Source organism: Macaca nemestrina, chromosome 11, assembly GCF_043159975.1.
Source record: "Macaca nemestrina isolate mMacNem1 chromosome 11, mMacNem.hap1, whole genome shotgun sequence".
In the NCBI taxonomy this organism is placed as follows: domain Eukaryota; kingdom Metazoa; phylum Chordata; class Mammalia; order Primates; family Cercopithecidae; genus Macaca; species Macaca nemestrina.
This window is the reverse complement of record NC_092135.1, coordinates 122,330,914-122,349,266: the sequence shown is the minus strand read 5'-3', so window position 1 is coordinate 122,349,266 and position 18,353 is coordinate 122,330,914. Positions and strand designations below refer to the sequence as shown.

At 40.8% G+C, this 18,353-nt stretch overlaps 1 long non-coding RNA gene across 2 annotated transcripts in view; it reads right to left on the bottom strand.

The window, feature by feature from the left end:
• Window positions 1-18,139, bottom strand: part of LOC105481319 (uncharacterized) — a 38,456-nt gene extending 20,317 nt beyond the window's left edge. Inside the window, exons 1-3 of one of the 2 annotated variants that reach the window (XR_986897.2) lie at window positions 18,068-18,139; window positions 17,877-17,976; window positions 5,460-5,667 (exon numbers count right to left, since the gene is read on the bottom strand). This is a non-coding gene — a long non-coding RNA (uncharacterized lncRNA). Of the gene's footprint in view, window positions 1-5,459; window positions 5,668-13,816; window positions 14,100-17,876; window positions 17,977-18,067 lie in introns of those variants that run through there. The other variant, XR_011610079.1, reaches the window with a different exon arrangement.
• Window positions 18,140-18,353: the final 214 nt, after the last annotated feature.

The following is an 18,353-nucleotide window of genomic DNA, read 5'->3' as shown; positions in this document are numbered from 1 at the left end:
CATTGACCTTGGTAAATAATTTATGACTAAGTCCCCAAAAGCAATTGCAACAAAAGCAAAAATTGACAAGTGGGACATAATTAAACTAAAGAGCTTCTGCATAGAAAAATGAACTATCAAGAGAGCAGACAGACAACCTACAGAATGGGAGTAAATATTTGCAAACTATACACTCATCAAAGATATAATAACCACAATCTAAAAGAACCTTAAATCAGCAAGCAAAAACCAAATGACTCCACAAAATGGGCAAAGAAAATAAACAGACATTTCTCAAAGAAGAGATACATGCTGCCAAAAAATATATGAAAAATGCTCATCATCCCTACTTATTAGAGAAATGCAGGTAAAAACCACAATGGGATGCTATCTCACATCAGTTGAAAGGTTAATATTAAAAATTCAAAAAACAACAAATGCTGGTGAAGCTGCAAAGAAAAGGGAACACATATACACTACTGGTGGGAACGTAAATGAGTTTAGCCATTGTGGAAAGCAGTGTGGAGATTTCTCAAAGAACTTGCAACTAACACTTGACCTAGCAATCTCACTATTGGTATATACCCAAAGGAAAATTAATACCAAAAAGACACATGCACTTGCATGTTCATTGAACACAGAATCAACCAAGATGCCCATCAATAGTGGACTGAATCAAGAAAATGTGGTACATAAACACCATGGAATACTACACAGCCATAAAAAAGAATAAAATCATGTCTTTTGCAGCAACTTGGATGCAGCTGGAGGCCATTATCCTAAGTAAACCAATGCAGGAACAGAAAGCCAAATACTGCAATGTTCTCACTTACAAGTGAGAGGTAAACATTGAATACACATGATCACAAAGATGGGAATAATAGGCATTGAAGGAATTGGCACAATAGGCATTGGACACAATAGAAACAATAGGCACTGAAGAAGTCACTGCTTGTGGCTGGAGGGCGGGAAGAAGGCATGAATTTGAAAACTACCAACCAGGTACTATGCTTACTACACTGGTGACGGGATCATTTGTACACCGAGCCTTAGTGGCATGCAATTTACCTCTATAACAAATCTGCACATGTACCCTCAAACCTAAAATAAAAGTAGAAAAGAAAAGTAAGGCCAAGCTATATGCTGCGTATGTGAAACATACTTTAAATATAAGGACACAAATAGATTAAAAGGAAAGAATGGAAAAAGATATATGGTGTTATATATAATTAAACTAAATAATCTAAATACTTAAAAGTAGCAGATCGTTTAAATAAATTATAGAATATTAATAAAATGGAATATTCTGCAGTTATTAACAATGTTGATGGAGAAGTAGATTGAATTTGAAAATAATTATGATCAATTAAGTCAACTGTATGATATGAGAAATAATTGAGGAAAGTATTCCTCAAAATATTGCAGGATTGTCTCTGGATAATATAATTTTGAGTGATTTTATTGACTATGCATTGTGTTACTCATTATTAATACTGAATTTTGAAAATTAGCTGCCAGACTGACAATTTGGCTCTGGCTTTCCCCTGACTATACTCCAAGTTATATATTTAGAAGGTGGATTATGCTTTTAGTGGTGCCCATTGCTCTTTGGAAACCTTTTAGTTTTTTAAAAAATAAACTTTGGGAGGATCAAAATATTTCTCTTTTACCCATCTGGCATCTTCCTGTCCCCACACTTGGAAGATGATTATATCTCCTAATTCAATGTAGACCAATACTTCTCAATCTATTTGTGGTGAAATACTTAAAAGAAGTCCCATCTATCTTCGGCTGATTATTTTGGTCTATTTGTAATTGAATGAAACATTCCTACTTAGAGTGGATGCTTAGATATCATAGCAATATTAAATTGTGATAAAAGTTTCTTGATGCCTAATCTTAGTTTCTTTACTAAGACTTGTAATAAAAGGTTTGCCAACCACAACTTAAGTATAAACAGCCATCATGGCACAGTGGATTGTTCCCCTAGTGGTTATAACTGATCTCAGTAATTTACTGATCAATGACCCCTAAATTCAATGTAAACTGAATTGATAGAGATTAGTAAGTGACACCAAGCTTAAAAACAAATCATAAAGAAGAAACTTGAAGTGGGATAGACTTGAATCTATAGGAATTATGAGCATATTGTGAAGACTTAGATGCTTGGAAATGCCACATCTTAAGGCATTATTCCCTTTCACAATGGCTTGACATTTCTATAATTTTCACTTTTGGCGTGTGTATCTTTTGTGTTAATGTGAGTAACATAGCCAATTTAATTTACTTTAAATGTATGCTATAGAAAAGATGTTGCATTCTTGGGTTCAATTTTTATTTCCATCTGGAAGTCATTTTTGTTTTGAAGCAGTAGAATATATTCATTCCATTTTAAGAAGAAAGTCAGTGGGAAAAAGTTTGCTATATAAAACCTTGCTTCACAGTTAACTTCCATATCTGTTCCACATATTGAGGTGCTTTTTTTTTGTATTCTTCTTCCAAGCTCTTACTATAGATTTGCAAAATGTTGAGGGTAGAAGAAAAGAAATACACATTCTTTCTGCTGAAGCAATTTAATGTTTCAATTTTCAATTACTTTCATAGGATTTCCATAAAATAGTTCAATAAGAAATATTGTTGCCAATTTTGTTGTCCAATCTTACTAAGTAATATCAACATAGTTGGGCTAAATCTTATTTTTTTCCAGGACACATAACTAATTCTCATTGCTGTTTCTATTGGCAGATGTTTCCCTTCTTAATCTGACTCTACATTTTATCTTCAAAGAATAAACATTCTTCTCTCTGCTAAGAACACCATGAGACAGAAAAGTATTTTTTTAAAAATTTCCTTTCCTTATAGTCAAAGCTAGAACCTCTCAGACTGCCAAAATGGTTTGCCTCTTTCCCAAGTCAAATTTGTCAAAAAGTAAGACTTGTAGTTTTTCCTAAAAGTTTGGATAGTGAATTTAGGATTTACAAATCAATCAAATATTAAGTGCCAGGAATACTCATATGTAGCTAAAGATGTGCCATACTCTTACAGCTGAAAGTGAGGTCAAAGGAAAGACATTAAAGCTACATAATGGGAAACAAGATACTTCTGAACTTTTGCAAAGCTTCTCCCTCCGCAGTTTCATTAAGGAAAAAGATATCTATAAAATCAAAGTCAAAAGATATTTCCAATTCTGAGGTTCAGACTGACAATGTTAGCATGCTTTGCTATGGCAGACTATTGCAAAGATCTAAGTTACCTAATTAAGATCAAGGATGTAAATGCATCTCTACAGTATCCTGGCAATGGTTTAGACCATCAAGCCTTTTGCAGTTTTTTGGTGCCTGATTAATCTGATGCCTAAGCCTTTTGCAATTTGTTCTTTATTGAAAATTACACATCTTCCTCTTATTACAAAAATTGTTATAAATTCTGTGTTAAATTATTTTTCTCATCTTTTTTCCTGTCTTCTAGTCTAACCAATCTAGTGTAAAGCACTCTGCTAAGTATTCCTTTTGCATGCTTTCTGTTGATTAGTATTTTTCTCCAGCAAGATTCCTTCCAAAGGCTAATCATAGAATTGCTGACTAAAGGCATTTTTATAAATAATTTGTAGCGGTATTGGACTATGGTTTGGCTGTGGAGTGCAATCATATAATTTGGAGTTTCCACTAACATTGTCTTCCTTGTATGTTCACTCAAGGGTGTATCCTGATGTTTGAAAAATAGAAAATTACCAGAGCTGGGGAGGAGGAGAAGCTGGAGAAAGAGGAGGAAGTGAAAAAAGTGGTGGGAGCCTTTCTCCCTGGCTGTATCCAGTGAGTTATGGGATCGAGACAAAGCTACTACATTTTCCATCCTCATCTGCCTTCAAGTAACTTTTAGCAACTGAGAACTGACAATATTATATTTAATTAGCTTTCTCTTCTTCATACCCAGAGGCAGTTTACTTCAGGCCCTCGTTATTTTTCTCCTGAATTCCTGTAATAGCCAGCAAACTGCTCTGCTTGCCCTATGGCCTTGCTGGTCCTGCAATTCATCTCCTACCAGCTACCAGAACGATTTTACTCATAGTGAATTTGATCATGCCTATCTTCCTGTTTAAGAATTCTTCAGAGAAGGGCCTCAGGATAAAGAACAACTTATTTTTTATGCCATGGTAGCCCAAAATGTGAACATGGTGAAGCTATGACCATATATTACAAATCCTAAGCACAGAAGCAACTCATTACTTCTGATCACAAGGCAGTGGCTAGAATATAATCACACGGTTCATTTATTTGCAAAGGAGGCTGGGAAATGTAGTCTATCACTGTGCCCAAATAAGAGGAGAATGTATTTAGGAGGATAGCTAGCCTTCTCTGCCACAGTAGATTGTTTTAAAAAACCCCTTAGCAATCACAATAAATATTCATGAATACGGAATTTTTCTCACTAGCAGAAAAAAGAGAATTGACATTTATTGAATGTCTACCATGTGCTTAGCATAGTTTTTCTAGGAGAAATACTTGGTCTTATTCATCTTGCTACCTCCTGAACTTAGCAGATTGTCTAGCACACAGTAAACACTCCAAAAAAAACTTTGCTAAACTGAACTTTATAAAAACGTGGAATTTTTAAATATATGAATAACAGCAGGCTTTCATAATCTTGTTCATTTTTCCTTTTTCCTTTTTTCCTGTATCTCCCCCTGATACTGCATTATTTTTTCTTTTGTTTTTCTTAGTGTAAGCCTTAATTGTTAATGCTTTTCCACTGTCACTAATTAAAACAAGCAGCTGACTTGAAGGTGAGGGTTGCTTACTATTCTTCAACAACTGCCTCAAACTGACTTCTAGTTGATTATTTCCTTACCAGAAAGGTGATTCAGACAAGTTCATGATTTTTAAACATTTGATTGTTGATGACTAAGCATGGTTTTTCTGGGTTACTTCCTAAGGAGAACATTTAGCAGGAAAGTGGGAATTGATGCCCAAGTAAGTCATCACCCCTCTGGGCAAAGGAATTCCTTTCAAATTCCAAAGGAGCATGTGCTGGCTCACTCCTTATTGTAAAAACAAATCATTGTTGAGAGTTGAAATGTGGCTCAAAGGCCTGGTTGATCCTGATCCCTTTTCTGTAGGAAGTGGGTGCGGGGAGGTGGGAGGAACGGCCTCATATCCCAGGAGGTTTAGTAACAGAAGTTGTATCTGTTGGGAACAAAGTGTCAAAGAAGAGAGGCTGCTGGTCTGGGAGGGAAAGGGCCTCCTCTGAGCCAGCCACGTGGGTCAAGTCAGGCCCGATGATCAATGAAGAGACAGCTGCCAGAGCTAAATCAACTTCACATCCACAGTGGGGTGGGATTCTTCTGATACACACAATCACGGTCACTTGGCAGCTATAGAGCTAGCCCCAGTTTACCTAAAATATTGCCAAGATCTCACTCATTGTTGCCCTCCCGAGCTTTTCTTGGGTCTGTGAAATGCTGATGCCATTTATAATCTTACCTGTGTTGTCTAGGTCTGGTCAGGAGAGGGCAGATTCCCAGGTTTCCCAGGCAGGGTGGTTCCAAAGGCTCCAGCAGCCACTCTCTCACTATCCATGGATAGGGGGGCTTTTCTCCTCCTCCTCATGCTGTTGAGGTTGTAACTGGTGTCTCCATGGACTGCTGAGGACTCTTGAGTCCAGTGAGTGGGCAGGGCCAGCCAGGGTTTCCTTTGATTACAAAGCTGGGATTTTCAAACCAGGGACACAGACATCAATTACCAGCCACTCTGGCCGAAGGTGCTGGTCTCTACCTCCCGCTCTTTTGATAGAAGCTGCCAAATTTCACAGGACCGAAAAGATTCTTAGGAGACTTGTCTTTTTCAATTAGATTTTATCTATGGCAAATGCCATTTCCATAATAAGTTCTGGAACTGTCTCCAACTCCAAACTTCAATATTGAATGTCTATTTCCTTATCCTTTTCTAAGAATGACTTAGCATTGTCTCTAATGACTCATCAACAAGATGCCAACATTCTCTCTCATTTTTTCTTATCTCTGAGGCAAGAATCTTATAGAAGAGCAAATCTGTGTAAAGCTGGATTTAACTTTTTCTGTACCTACACCCCACCTTGGGGAATCTGGGAGCAGGGATTGAGGGGGTATTGCTTTCTCTGGTTGAGAATCATTAAGGAAAAACTGAGACAGGGAAGTAGGAAGTACTGAACTCTGAACTCTATTCAGGAAACCAAATGACAATTTTGGAGATGTCAACTTCTGCAACAATTTTGGGCAGTTTACTGTTAAGAACTCAGGAAGAACTAGTGAGTCAAGTCATTATTTCAAGTTTCCAGTTGTAATTTTCTTAACTGCTTTATTTATACATGTTCCTCATGACTCCAGAGTCAGTTAATTCTGTCTCTGAGTTATGTAGTAAATGTTCATCCAGCAGACAGATTGCAGGTGACTCCCACTGGCTATGGAATCAAAGTGTTCCTGTCATCACTATTTTGGTTCCTGGAGTGACCCTAACTACCTTGTAAAGCTGGACAAACTGTCTAGATTTGAAGTAATTGGTGATGAAATTGGTCAAAGAATATTTAGGATGATATCACATCCGGAAAATCTCTTGCAAAAGAAAGTACTTTTAGAGGAAACACAAAAAGGAATTTTAAAAATACTATTTGGATAATACACACTATGGGATTTTTTTTTTTTTTTTTTAGCTAACAGGAAATGCATCTGAAAGTCTTTCCCCTAACTGTCTGGGAAGGCCTGTGGGATGAATGAATGAGTCCTGCTGTTCTTCGGAATTACCTTACCACAGATGCTGGCACCATCACCCCAGCAGCACCCCAGGATATCTGCCTAGATGAGTGGTTGTCACTTTTCTTCCCCAAGTCTGCCCTGGACCGAAGCTCTTCCTCAAATTTGTAAACTATGGAGTCACAGCATCACTGGTACTTATCATTCCTGCTGGCTTTTGCCCCTGAGGGTGGGTCTCTGTCTTTAGTTTAACAAAGATCATTCCAGAGCAAGACTAGGAAGAAAAAGTGAGGCCTTCATGTGGCATTAAAGAGGCTTCCTTTCTCTGTCTTTCAGGAAACAAACACACAAAGAACAAAACCAATTCAATAACTTCTAAAATTTTCAAATTACAAAGATTTGAAAGAGGTTATCCAAGATGGTTGTGTTGCAGGACTTTTCCTTAGTTCAGCTAAAGATGGGGTCCTTGTCTCATGACCACAAAGTTTAGGCTCGCAGGTGGTTTGAAGGGCGAGTAAAGCAGCGTTTTATTGGGTCAAAAGGGAAAAAAGGGGGAACAGGGATTTTCCCCAAGGCCAGAGTTCCTGATAGAGTGCTCATTGTCTCGAAGTTTGGATCCCAGGTTCCACACAGGAAGAGGAGGGGTCAGGCTCCTCCCCACTGCAAATGGCGCGAACATCTGTGACTCCACCCCAGTGCGCATTCCCAGTGCACAGGCTGCCTGGAGTTTTTCCAGGGATTCCCCTCCCACCTGGCTGTCTCAGTAGTTGTCTGTTACAGTGGAATAATTGCAGTCAGAAAAAGGAAAAATGGATAACAAGAGATTAAGGTCGAATTGGTGTCTTCGGATCTAACTAGTGGTGGGAATTGAGGCAAGCCAGTTGTCCTCTCTGAGCCTCTGCTTCCTCACCTGTAAAATCAGGGACTAGTAGTGCCTATCCCACAATATTATGGTGGAGATTAAATGACAGAATGTGCCCATCACAGGGCCTCATATATGAAATGTTATATCCAATTAACATAGTTCTGTGTCCCTTCCTTTTAGATTCTGAAATTTACTTTGCATGACTATTACTAAAATGATGGAAGTCCTTTTTCTCCTTTCCCCAACATTCATCTTGAGTTGTAGATAAAGAGAAGTAAACATCTGACTAAGGTAATGACATCTAGTTTAAAATGAAGGGATACACTTCTTTAGTATGTTCTCTTTTAACTGTGAGATGTGATCTCCCGAAAAAACTACATTTTATGAGCTATAAATCTGACTCATAATTACTGAAGTTTCTTAAACTAGCTTCCAAAATATGATGTATTTTCCTGCTATATATCTAAGCATCACTGACTTACATAATCTTTTTCCTCCACATTTTTGACAATCTTTTCTTTCTCCACATGATTGAAATCTTTGCCCTAGCAGATGCCAAATTGTCACAACTCTAATAAATTTCTCACAAATCTATCTCACTTCTATCCAGGATTCGGCTCAATCTAACAGAGCAAATTCGTCAGCAGTCTTCAAGGCAGTCATTATTAGAGAAGATCTGCACACCCCCTCCTCCTCCCAACCAGTGTGCATAAGTTGCTAAAATGCGTATCCAAAGAGGGCTTAAAATCTTCCCACAGCAATACTCTGTCCGGAGTTCCAATGAGATTCCTTGGCCTTCATAAGTAACCAATACGGAAAAAGATAAAATGAACATAGAATTTTGCTCCTAAAATAGATGGCTCAGAGTGCCTACTTTTTGACTGAGAAAACAACCTCAATTCTCTACCCATCCCTGAATCTGTGCCCTTTGCAGTGTGATTTTGCTGCTTCTTCCATCAAGAGTATAGTCTGTTTTCCTGTTCCTTCAATCTGGGTTGGCCTTTTGATTTACTTTAGTCAATAGAATGTGGCCTTGCCTCGGAACCAGGCCTTATGAGGGCTTATAACACCTCTGCTCTCTATTCTCTCCATCATGAGAACAAGCCTGGCCTAGCTGGCTGGAGGATGAGAGACCATGTGGAGCAAAGCCAGTCATCTCAGCCAAGACCCTTCCACATGAACTAAAAGCGAGTGCACGACTCATAAGTGCAGACTTATGAGTCCCCCCTAGCCAAAAGAAGAAGAACTGCTTATTTAAGCCTAGCCAAGATCGGCAGAACTGTCCAGCCAAGTCCAGAGTCATGAGCTTAAAAAAAAAAAAAGGTTTATTGTTTTATACCACAGAGGTTTTGTGGTTGCTTGTTATGCATCCTAATTGTACACAGACAACTGATAATATTAACTAACAAAGAAATGGTGGGAGCTCCTGGGATATTCAGGGAGATTTGTAGAGCTACTACCTTGGGATGAGAAAGGAGGAAGTCTGTCTTTGTCTGCACTAGAACCTAGACCTTCATGTACTCATAGAATGCCTGGAGCAAGACCCATGGCCAAGGCTTAATGAGGTTATGAGTTAGACTTTATCTGAAGGGTCTTACTCCCTTCTATTTGAAGACACATAAGCCTGTGAGGTCAAGAGTCTCCAGCTGAGGCACAGATAAGCAGAGAGCTGAGAAGATGATGCCAGAGGTCAGGCAAAGTTCTGTTGTGGGACTTTTCCTTAGTTCAGTTAAAGACGGGGTTCTTGTCACAGAGCTACGAAAATTTAGGCTTGCAGACAATTTGAAGGGTGAGTAAGGCAGAGTGTTATTGGGTAAAAAGGGAAACAGGGACCATCTGCAAAGCCAGAGTCCCTGCTGGTGTGATTCCCACCTCGTAGTCTGAATCTCAGTTTGCACACTGGAAGAGGAGGGGCCAGGCCCTGTGGCTCCATCCCACTGTTCGTTCCTGCCAGTGCGTAGGCCTGTTGGAGTTTTACCAGGGAGCCCTTCCGACCTTTCTGCCTTGGTTCCATGATAAACATGATGCCCCTTGTTGGAGCATGAACTTTCTTGAAGGACTTGAGAGACAAAAGTAACATAGGCTTTTTATCAAAATAATAATAAAAAAAACTGTTATAGTGTCCGGAGCTGCACGCCCCGGCCATAGCGAATGATAATTAGGGATTAAAACGCCTGAGCTATATTCATTTTCACCTTACACCTCCTCCTCCCTAGTTTTGCCTTCTTTCCTATATTAATACCGCCATTAAAAGATGGCGCTCTTCCTGCTTCTTCACTCACTTTTTTTGAGCCCAGGAAAAATTGTTACTTGATAGCGCAAGCGCAACATGACGTCCGACCGGAGAAACCGAAACCTACCTGGCCACGCCCTCCGCAATGAGGTCATTTCCGCCTTAGCCCCGCCTCTTCCTCTCCAGATGTATATAAGGCATTGCATTACTGCCATTAAACGAGACTTGATCAGAGCACTGTCTTGTCTCCATTTTTTGTGTCTCTTGTTCCCCAAATTCCCACCCCCTCTTCCAGGTCCTGCCTTGACGATCCCGCAGGACAAATTGATTTAGGCTATGTTGTGTTTGCTAACTGTACCTCCATAATCAATGCCACTAACCCTTTGTGTGCTATAAATGGTTCGGTTTTTGTTTGTGGAAACAACATGGCATATACGTTTCTACCTACAAATTGGACAGGGCTTTGTGTTCTGGCCACTCTTCTCCCCGACATTGATATCATCCCTGGAGATGAGCCTATCCCCATCCCCACTGTTGAACATTTTATTTATAAATCAAAACAAGCCATACAATTTATTCCCTTGTTGGCTGGACTCGGAATCACCACTGCTTTTACTACAGGAGCCACAGGCCTAGGAGTCTCACTAACCCAATATACTAAATTATCTAATCAATTAATTTCAGATGTACAGACCTTATCCAGTACTATACAAAATTTACAAGACCAAGTAGACTCGCTAGCTAAAGTAGTTCTCCAGAATAAAAGAGGTTTAGATTTGTTAACGGCAGAACAGGGAGGGATATGTTTGGCTTTACAGGAAAAATGCTGTTTCTACGCCAACAAATCCGGAATCGTCAGAGACAAGATAAAAACTTTGCAGGAAGAACTAGAAAAGCGCAGAAAAAACCTGGCCGCTAATCCACTATGGACTGAACTCAATGGACTTCTCCCCTATCTCCTGCCATTTCTTGGTCCTTTACTCACTCTTCTACTTTTCCTCACTCTCGGGCCTATAATCCTTAATAAACTTATGACATTTGTCAGACAACAAATCGAGGCCTTCCAGGCCAAACCTATACAGGTCCATTATCATCGCCTTGAGATGACTGAGAATGGTGAGTCTTATTTACCTTAATGAGACCACCTCCCCTGTGTGCTGAACTGGACAGTCAATGATGGGTAAGAGGACACTATCTCCATCGGAGCCTAAGACAGGAGGGCTGCCTTTGCTGCTGCCTTATCCCATGACGGGCCTAGAAGGTGGGGGTGAGTTGACCCAACCTAAGACAGGCGCAGTTCCCGAGGGGTTTTCTTGTCATAAAAATATAAAAGGGGGACCTGTCCGGAGCTGCACGCCCCGGCCATAGCGAATGATAATTAGGGATTAAAACGCCTGAGCTATATTCATTTCCACCTTACACCTCCTCCTCCCTAGTTTTGCCTTCTTCCCTATATTAATACCGCCATTAAAAGATGGCGCTCTTCCTGCTTCTTCACTCACTTTTCTTGAGCCCAGGAAAAATTGTTACTTGATAGCGCAAGCGCAACATGACGTCCGACCGGAGAAACCGAAACCTACTTGGCCACGCCCTCCGCAATGAGGTCATTTCCGCCTTAGCCCCGCCTCTTCCTCTCCAAATGTATATAAGGCATTGCATTACCGCCATTAAACGAGACTTGATCAGAGCACTGTCTTGTCTCCATTTCTTGTGTCTCTTGTTCCCCAAATTCCCACCCCCTCTTCCAGGTCCTGCCTTGACGATCCCGCGGGCCGGGATATTATAGAACTGAATGTAGAGTTAAAATATATTTTTATGATAAAGTACAATCACCCATTTCTCTTTTCTTATTATGGACTAAATTTTGTGTCCCCTTCCCCACATTCACATGTGGAAGCCCTCATGGCCAATGTGATGGTATTTGGAGGTGGGGCTTTGGGGAGGCGCCTAGGTTTAGACAAAGTCATGAGGGGGAAGCCCATTTGATGGGATTAGTGTCCTTATAAGAAGAGGAAGAGGCAGGGTGCCGTGGCTCACGCCTGTAATCCCAGTACTTTGGGAGGCTGAGGCGGGTGGATCACTTGACTAGACTGGCCAAGATGGTGAAACCCCGTCTCTACTAAAAATACAAAAATTAGCCAGGCATGGTGGTGTGTGCTTGTAATCCCAGCCACTTGGGAGGCTGAGGCAGGAGAATCACTTGAACTTGGGAGGTGGAGGTTGCAGTGAGCCAAGATCACGCCACTGCACTTCAACCTGGGCAATAGAACAAGACTCTGTCTAAAATAAAATAAAATAAAATAAAATAAAATAAAATAAGGAAGAGAACGAGTCTGGAGCTTTCTATCTCTCCAGCATGGGAGGAACCAGCAAGAAGTCAGCTAACTGCCACCTGGAAGAGGTCCCTTACCAGGACCTGACTGGGCACCTTGAAATTCAACTTCCAGCTCCTTAACAGTGAGAAATAAATGTCTGCACCAACCCAGGTGATGGTATTATGCTATGGCAGTCCAAGCTGACTGAGGCATTCTTCTCTCAGCCAGCATTTGCTCTCCTCTGCCATCAGATTAATATTATTTGAACAGTTTTAAAATCACTAGTCTGGATAGTGGTTTCCAAATTTTTCTTTTGTGCTTACTACTCTCCCATTATCAAAAGGCTTATTACACCCTTTGCCATGTCATAAAACCACTGCAAACCCTTTTAACATTCTATGGTTGATGATTATCAAACTTTACAGATCAGGGGGTCTTTAGAATTAAATTTTGAATGATGTGTTATACACGCTTTCCTAATCTTTCTGTATTCCTTATGGACTAGTTGACTCCCCATGAGAAAAGAGCAGGTGACTACTCATCCACTGAGAAAATAGATATTTCACATTTGAGACTGGAGGGATGCCAGGCCCAGGTGAGTATCTGACCCTGTGTTCCATTCATTTGTTTCTCGTCCTGACCACTAGTAGAGAGCCCTATTATTCTGTTGTTCCGGGAGTCCGATTTGGATTTTCAGTCACTCAGCTGTTGGGGACTCCAACTGTCCTTATAAGTGTATCCTCACTTGTCATGAGTTGAATTGTGTCACTTCAAAATGCAAGTATTGAAGCCCTAGCCTCCAGTGCCTCCGAATGTGACTCCTGTGTATTTGGAATGGGTCTTTAAAGAAGTTATTGAGTTAAGATGAGCCCATTAGGGTAGGCCCTAATCTGATATGGCTGGTGTCCCTATAAGAAGAGGCAATTTGGACACCAAGGACTACCAGGGATGCGTGCACAAAGAGGAAGGACCACATGAGGAAAGAGAGAGACATCTGCAAGCCAGGGAGACCAGCCTTAGAAGAAACCAGACCTTCCCATACCTTGATCTTGGACTTCAGTCTCCAGAACTGAGAAAATAAATGTTTGGTGTTTAAATCACTCCATCTGTGAGATTTCATTATGGTGGCCTGAGCCTACTAATACGTTACACTAGGAAACCGGCTTTAGTTCTTCAGCTGTCTATAACTTTGGCTTTCTTAAATGCTAAGAAACAGAAAATTGCCTCTTACATTTCTCGTTAAAAACTACTGCTTGGCTCTCCATCTTTGACCTGTAGTCTCAAGAATGAGCCTTCATTGTCTGCAACGGTTTGTGATATCTTATTTATTAATGCATGTTGCTATTGTGTAGAGGATCATCTTGTTCTCATAGCTACTACTGATCAGGGAGAGTCACGGTCTGACTAAGTATACACAAGTACACTTAGCAGGTTAGCCCTGGGTGCTTAGGAAACAATGACTAGTGGCCCAATTTCTCTCTCTCTCTTTCTCTTTCTCTTTCTCTCTCTCTCTCTCTGAGTGTGTGTGTGTGTGTGTGTCTGTGGGTGTGTGTGTCCTCACAAAGTTCCAGCAGCATTGCCTTGGGGATAGGAGAACAATCTCAATACTCTGAGATGCTAGCATGTCATTGAAGGGAGGACAGAGCCACTAGTCAGAAGCCTAGATAGAGGCTGTGCAATGAGGAAGTAAGCAGGGGCTTGTTAAAGATATAGATGAAACTGGGTTCACACCTGTATTTCCAGCACTTTGGGGCAATGGGCGGATCACTCAAGTTCAGAAATTTGAGACCAACCTGGCCAACATGGTGAAACTCCGTCTTTACCAAAAATACAAAAAGTAGCCAGCTGTGGTGGCACACACCTGTAGTCCCAGCTACTTGGGAGGCTGAGGCTGGAGAATCACATGAACCTGGGATGTGGAGGTTGCAGTTAGCCGAGATCGCACCACTGCACTCCAGCCTGCGCAACAGAAAGAGACTCTATCTAAAAAAAAAGAAAAAAGAGAGAGAGATAGATGGGGAAAAAGTCATTGGCCAAAGTCGCAGCCTTACCTTCACTGGAAATCCATGAGCTGGAAGAGTTTACTTGGAGAGTGGGAGGAAAAGGGATTGGAAAGACAAGAGAATAATGAACCACGCAAGGATTACTCTCAGGTTGGTCAGTGACTGCAGCATTTTATTTTAGGGGTCCTGGCCTCACAATAAATTGTTTTTAGTATAAGTATGCCCCATGACATATTTGGGACATGCTTATACTAAAATTATTTGTTGTTCATCTGAAATTCAGATTTAAACTGAGCATCCTAAGTTTTACATGGCAATCTTACCCAAGAGCCAGTTCTCCATATAGCCAGAGAAATCTTCATGAAATCATGCAACTTTGATGAGCCAAGCCTTTCATTCTCCCTCAAATTCAAGGTCCAAATATTTGCCATGGTCTACAAGGCTGGTCATGTTCATCTCCCTAACCTATCTCTTACCACTGTCTGCCGTTCCTATTACAGTCTTTGTTCAAAAGTCACCTATTGGATAAGGCCTTTCCTAGTGACCTTCTGTAAAATAGCCAGCCTCACCTGATAAGATCTATGCCTTTATTCATAGCACAAATGACTCATGAAATATGATGTGCCCATTTGTTACTGGATATCTTCCTTATCAGAATGTAAGCTCTGCAGGCTGAGTCTGTATTTCGCTTTTTTTGCTTCTGTATTCTCAGCATTTGGAGCTCTACCTGAGAGATGATACATACTTAACAAAGAGTTGTGGAAAGAATAATTGAACCAGGATATCATAATCAATATGCAGCAAAACTTAGCACATTGGTGCCAACTATCACTTAGTAAGCTGGAATCTGCCTATGATTTTTAAGTGAATCAATTAAAAATAATTCTAAAGATTATTAATGTTTCTAGCCTCCTTGGAGAATCAACAAAAACAAGAGTTAAGAAACTTTAGCTGGAAAAACAGAACTACTATTCAACCTGGCAATCCCATTAGTGGGGATATGCCCAAAGAAATATAAATTGTTCTATCATAAAGACACATGCATATGTATGCTCATTGTAGCACTATTCACATAGCAAAGATGTGGAATCAACCTAAATGCCCATCAATGACAGATTGAATTAAAAAAATGTGGTGTATACACACCATGGAATACTATGAAGCCATAAAAAAAAGAATGAGATCATGTCCTTTGCAGAAACATGGATGGAGCTGGAAGCCATTATCCTTAGCAAACTAACACATGAACAGAAAACGAAACACTACATGTTCTCACTTACAAGTGGGAGCTAAATGATGAGAACACATGGACACTAAGAGGGGAACAACACACACTGGGGCCTACCTGAGGGTAGAGGGTGGGAGGAGGGACAGGATCAGGGAAAATAATGGGTACTACACTTAGTACCTGGGTGATGAAATAATCTGTACAACAAACCCCCGTGACATGCAGTTTAAATGTATAACAAACCTACACATGTACTCATGAACTTAAAAGTTTAATAAAAAAAGAAACTAGCTGGAGAAATGAGTAAGAAAGACTGAACAGAGCATTACATTGTTGATGTTCAACCACTCTGTTGAATGCATATAAAATTTCTTTTTTTTTTTTTTTTTTTTGAGACGGAGTCTCGCTCTGTCACCCAGGCTGGAGTGCAGTGGCCGGATCTCAGCTCACTGCAAACTCCGCCTCCCGGGTTTACGCCATTCTCCGGCCTCAGCCTCCCGAGTAGCTGGGACTACAGGCGCCCGCCACCTCGCCCGGCTAGTTTTTTGTATTTCTTAATAGAGACGGGGTTTCACCGTGTTAGCCAGGATGGTCTCGATCTCCTGACCTCGTGATCCGCCCGTCTCGGCCTCCCAAAGTGCTGGGATTACAGGCTTGAGCCACCGCACCCGGCCAAAATTTCTTATTTAAATGTGTTTGCATTTAAAAAAAACCCTTGCTTGTTTCTTCATTATGTTAATTTGTTCCAACTCTACATTTTATAATAGAGCTTTCTTACATTTCCATAAATAGGGATAAATATAAGAAATATTTCTTATATTTCCATATGGATAGCTCAAAGTGTACTTTTTTTTTCCTTCATCCAGCCCAATTTTTCTGAGCTTATGTGTCTTTTAATGCACTCCTTTCTTCTTCGTCTCCTGGGTGGGAAGGCATTTCATTTTAACTTTTATCAGTTAGAAGAAATTCACAAAAATAGCTGTAAGAGTCCAATGGAAAATGGAAATATAAGAAATATTAAAATCTATAATTCGCAAAGTAACCACAAGTCTCATCTTTAAATGAAAAGGGGAAATTCAAAGGTCCAGTCAAAGCAAAATTTAACAGAGTCTTTTGGGTAATACATTCCGAAGAGCCTGTGGAACCGAAATCAAGATGAACCTTCGAAATGCAGGAAGTCTGGTCCTATCCATTTTGCATTCTTGTCTTGGAGCAATCGACTGTAACCTTCAAAGTATAATGAATGAATTGTGTTGCATCACAGAGAGGGTGGGAGTGGAGGGAGGAGGGAAGATTTAGGGGAAATGTCAGACTTGAGTGGGAGCTAAAAGCCTGTGATTGCATTCATTTGCTTCATACAGCTGAGGACGGCAAGCAAATGGAGCTGGGATACACTGAAAGAGATGGAGAATTACATATTTTTTCTCAATTAAATGCTGCTTGTGTTTTCCTTCCTGGCCTTCAATGGTATTTATTTTTCCCTACCTGTATTAAAGCAGCATGACATTCTCCATGGGGGGAAAATGCAGAGTTTCTTTTGGTTGTATGGAAATATTTACTGGCAGCAGACAAGAATATGTTTCTCCAAAGGGAAAGCTGCATTTGTCAAAGATTTGCTTGGATTCTGCCTTCCTTGCTGGGAATAGTTATTTACTCTTAATTAGCCCTAAATACAGTTGAGTGGAGGAAGGACCTTATTTTAAATGACTGACAGTGATTAAAAGGGCAGTTGATGGGCACGAATCAGAGATCATCATCAATAATAAAATCTGACGATAGGAACAACATGTATTTTATGTTCCCATAAACATAGATTTAGTGAAAGTAAAGCCCACATAATAGTACTCGTGGCAGAGGCTGAATTGCTCTGAATTTAATTTAGAACAACATAAAAGATCCAGTATCAGCTGCAGGGCTCCAGCCTGGGTTTCAGCTTGGGGGAGGCATCTGTTATGAGAACTAAAAGCCATTTCTGCGTTTTGTACTGCATGCTTTCCATTTAGGAAGAACCTCATACATATCTGGGATTCTCTCAAGGTAAGCTCACCTTTCCAGAGTGTCAGCACAGTCAACTTTCTCAGCTACCCCATAGCTCTCTCTTGACCACCTTATCTGTCACACAGATACACACACTCACAACCTTGCGGCTAATTTAATCTCTTTTTATTATTTCCTGTCTGTCAACTTAATCTAAGTGAATTATCCTGGACATTTGTTACCCTTGGGCCACTATCCACTGTGGAGATCAAGAAAGGGAAAGATTTACTTCCAGTAGAGATGGGAGGGACACATTGATGACCCCCATCTCTCCACCCCTTCCTGACTTCCCTGGATCACACAGGGGTGGGGTGGTGGAGGAAGGCTAACTCTCATTGCTGCACTCACCTGGGCTTGCTTTCCACCACCTTGGGCCTGGGCCTGCATTGTAGTGTTTTACTTACATAACTTTTTGAAATCAACACACACACACCCCCATTGTCCCCAGGGCACATCCCCAGTGCACCTAGAGGTTTCACTGATCACATTTACCTGTCAGAATTGTTCCTACTCCGCCCATGACCTCTTGCCCCGGGATAAAGCGTGTAGGAAGTCCCTCTCCATTTCAGTTCCGAAGGGATGCCCACGTTTCCTGTCCCAGGATGAGTGACAGTTCTTTTAGTGGAAACAACCACCACCACCCCCGCCCCCGCCCCCAGCTTTATTATGAATGCAAACCTTACCCTTGCAGTTTCTGGCAATCTTGATCTAGAGACAGCAAACGAATCTGCTATTATATAAATCCGCCATTATTTAAATTAGATCTCTAGTCAGGAAAGCTGATCTCATCCCTTACACTCTGCCTGCCTGGAAGAAGGCAGCAGTGTCCTGCATGCTTTTCCATGCTTTGCCAGCCAGAGCTCCCCCAAAAGCAGCTTTCCTGGGATACCTCCCGGGGCACAAAATTTCTGATCCCACCGGGCTGAGGGTTAGCATTTTGCTAAGCTGAATTTTCATACTCAAACAAGG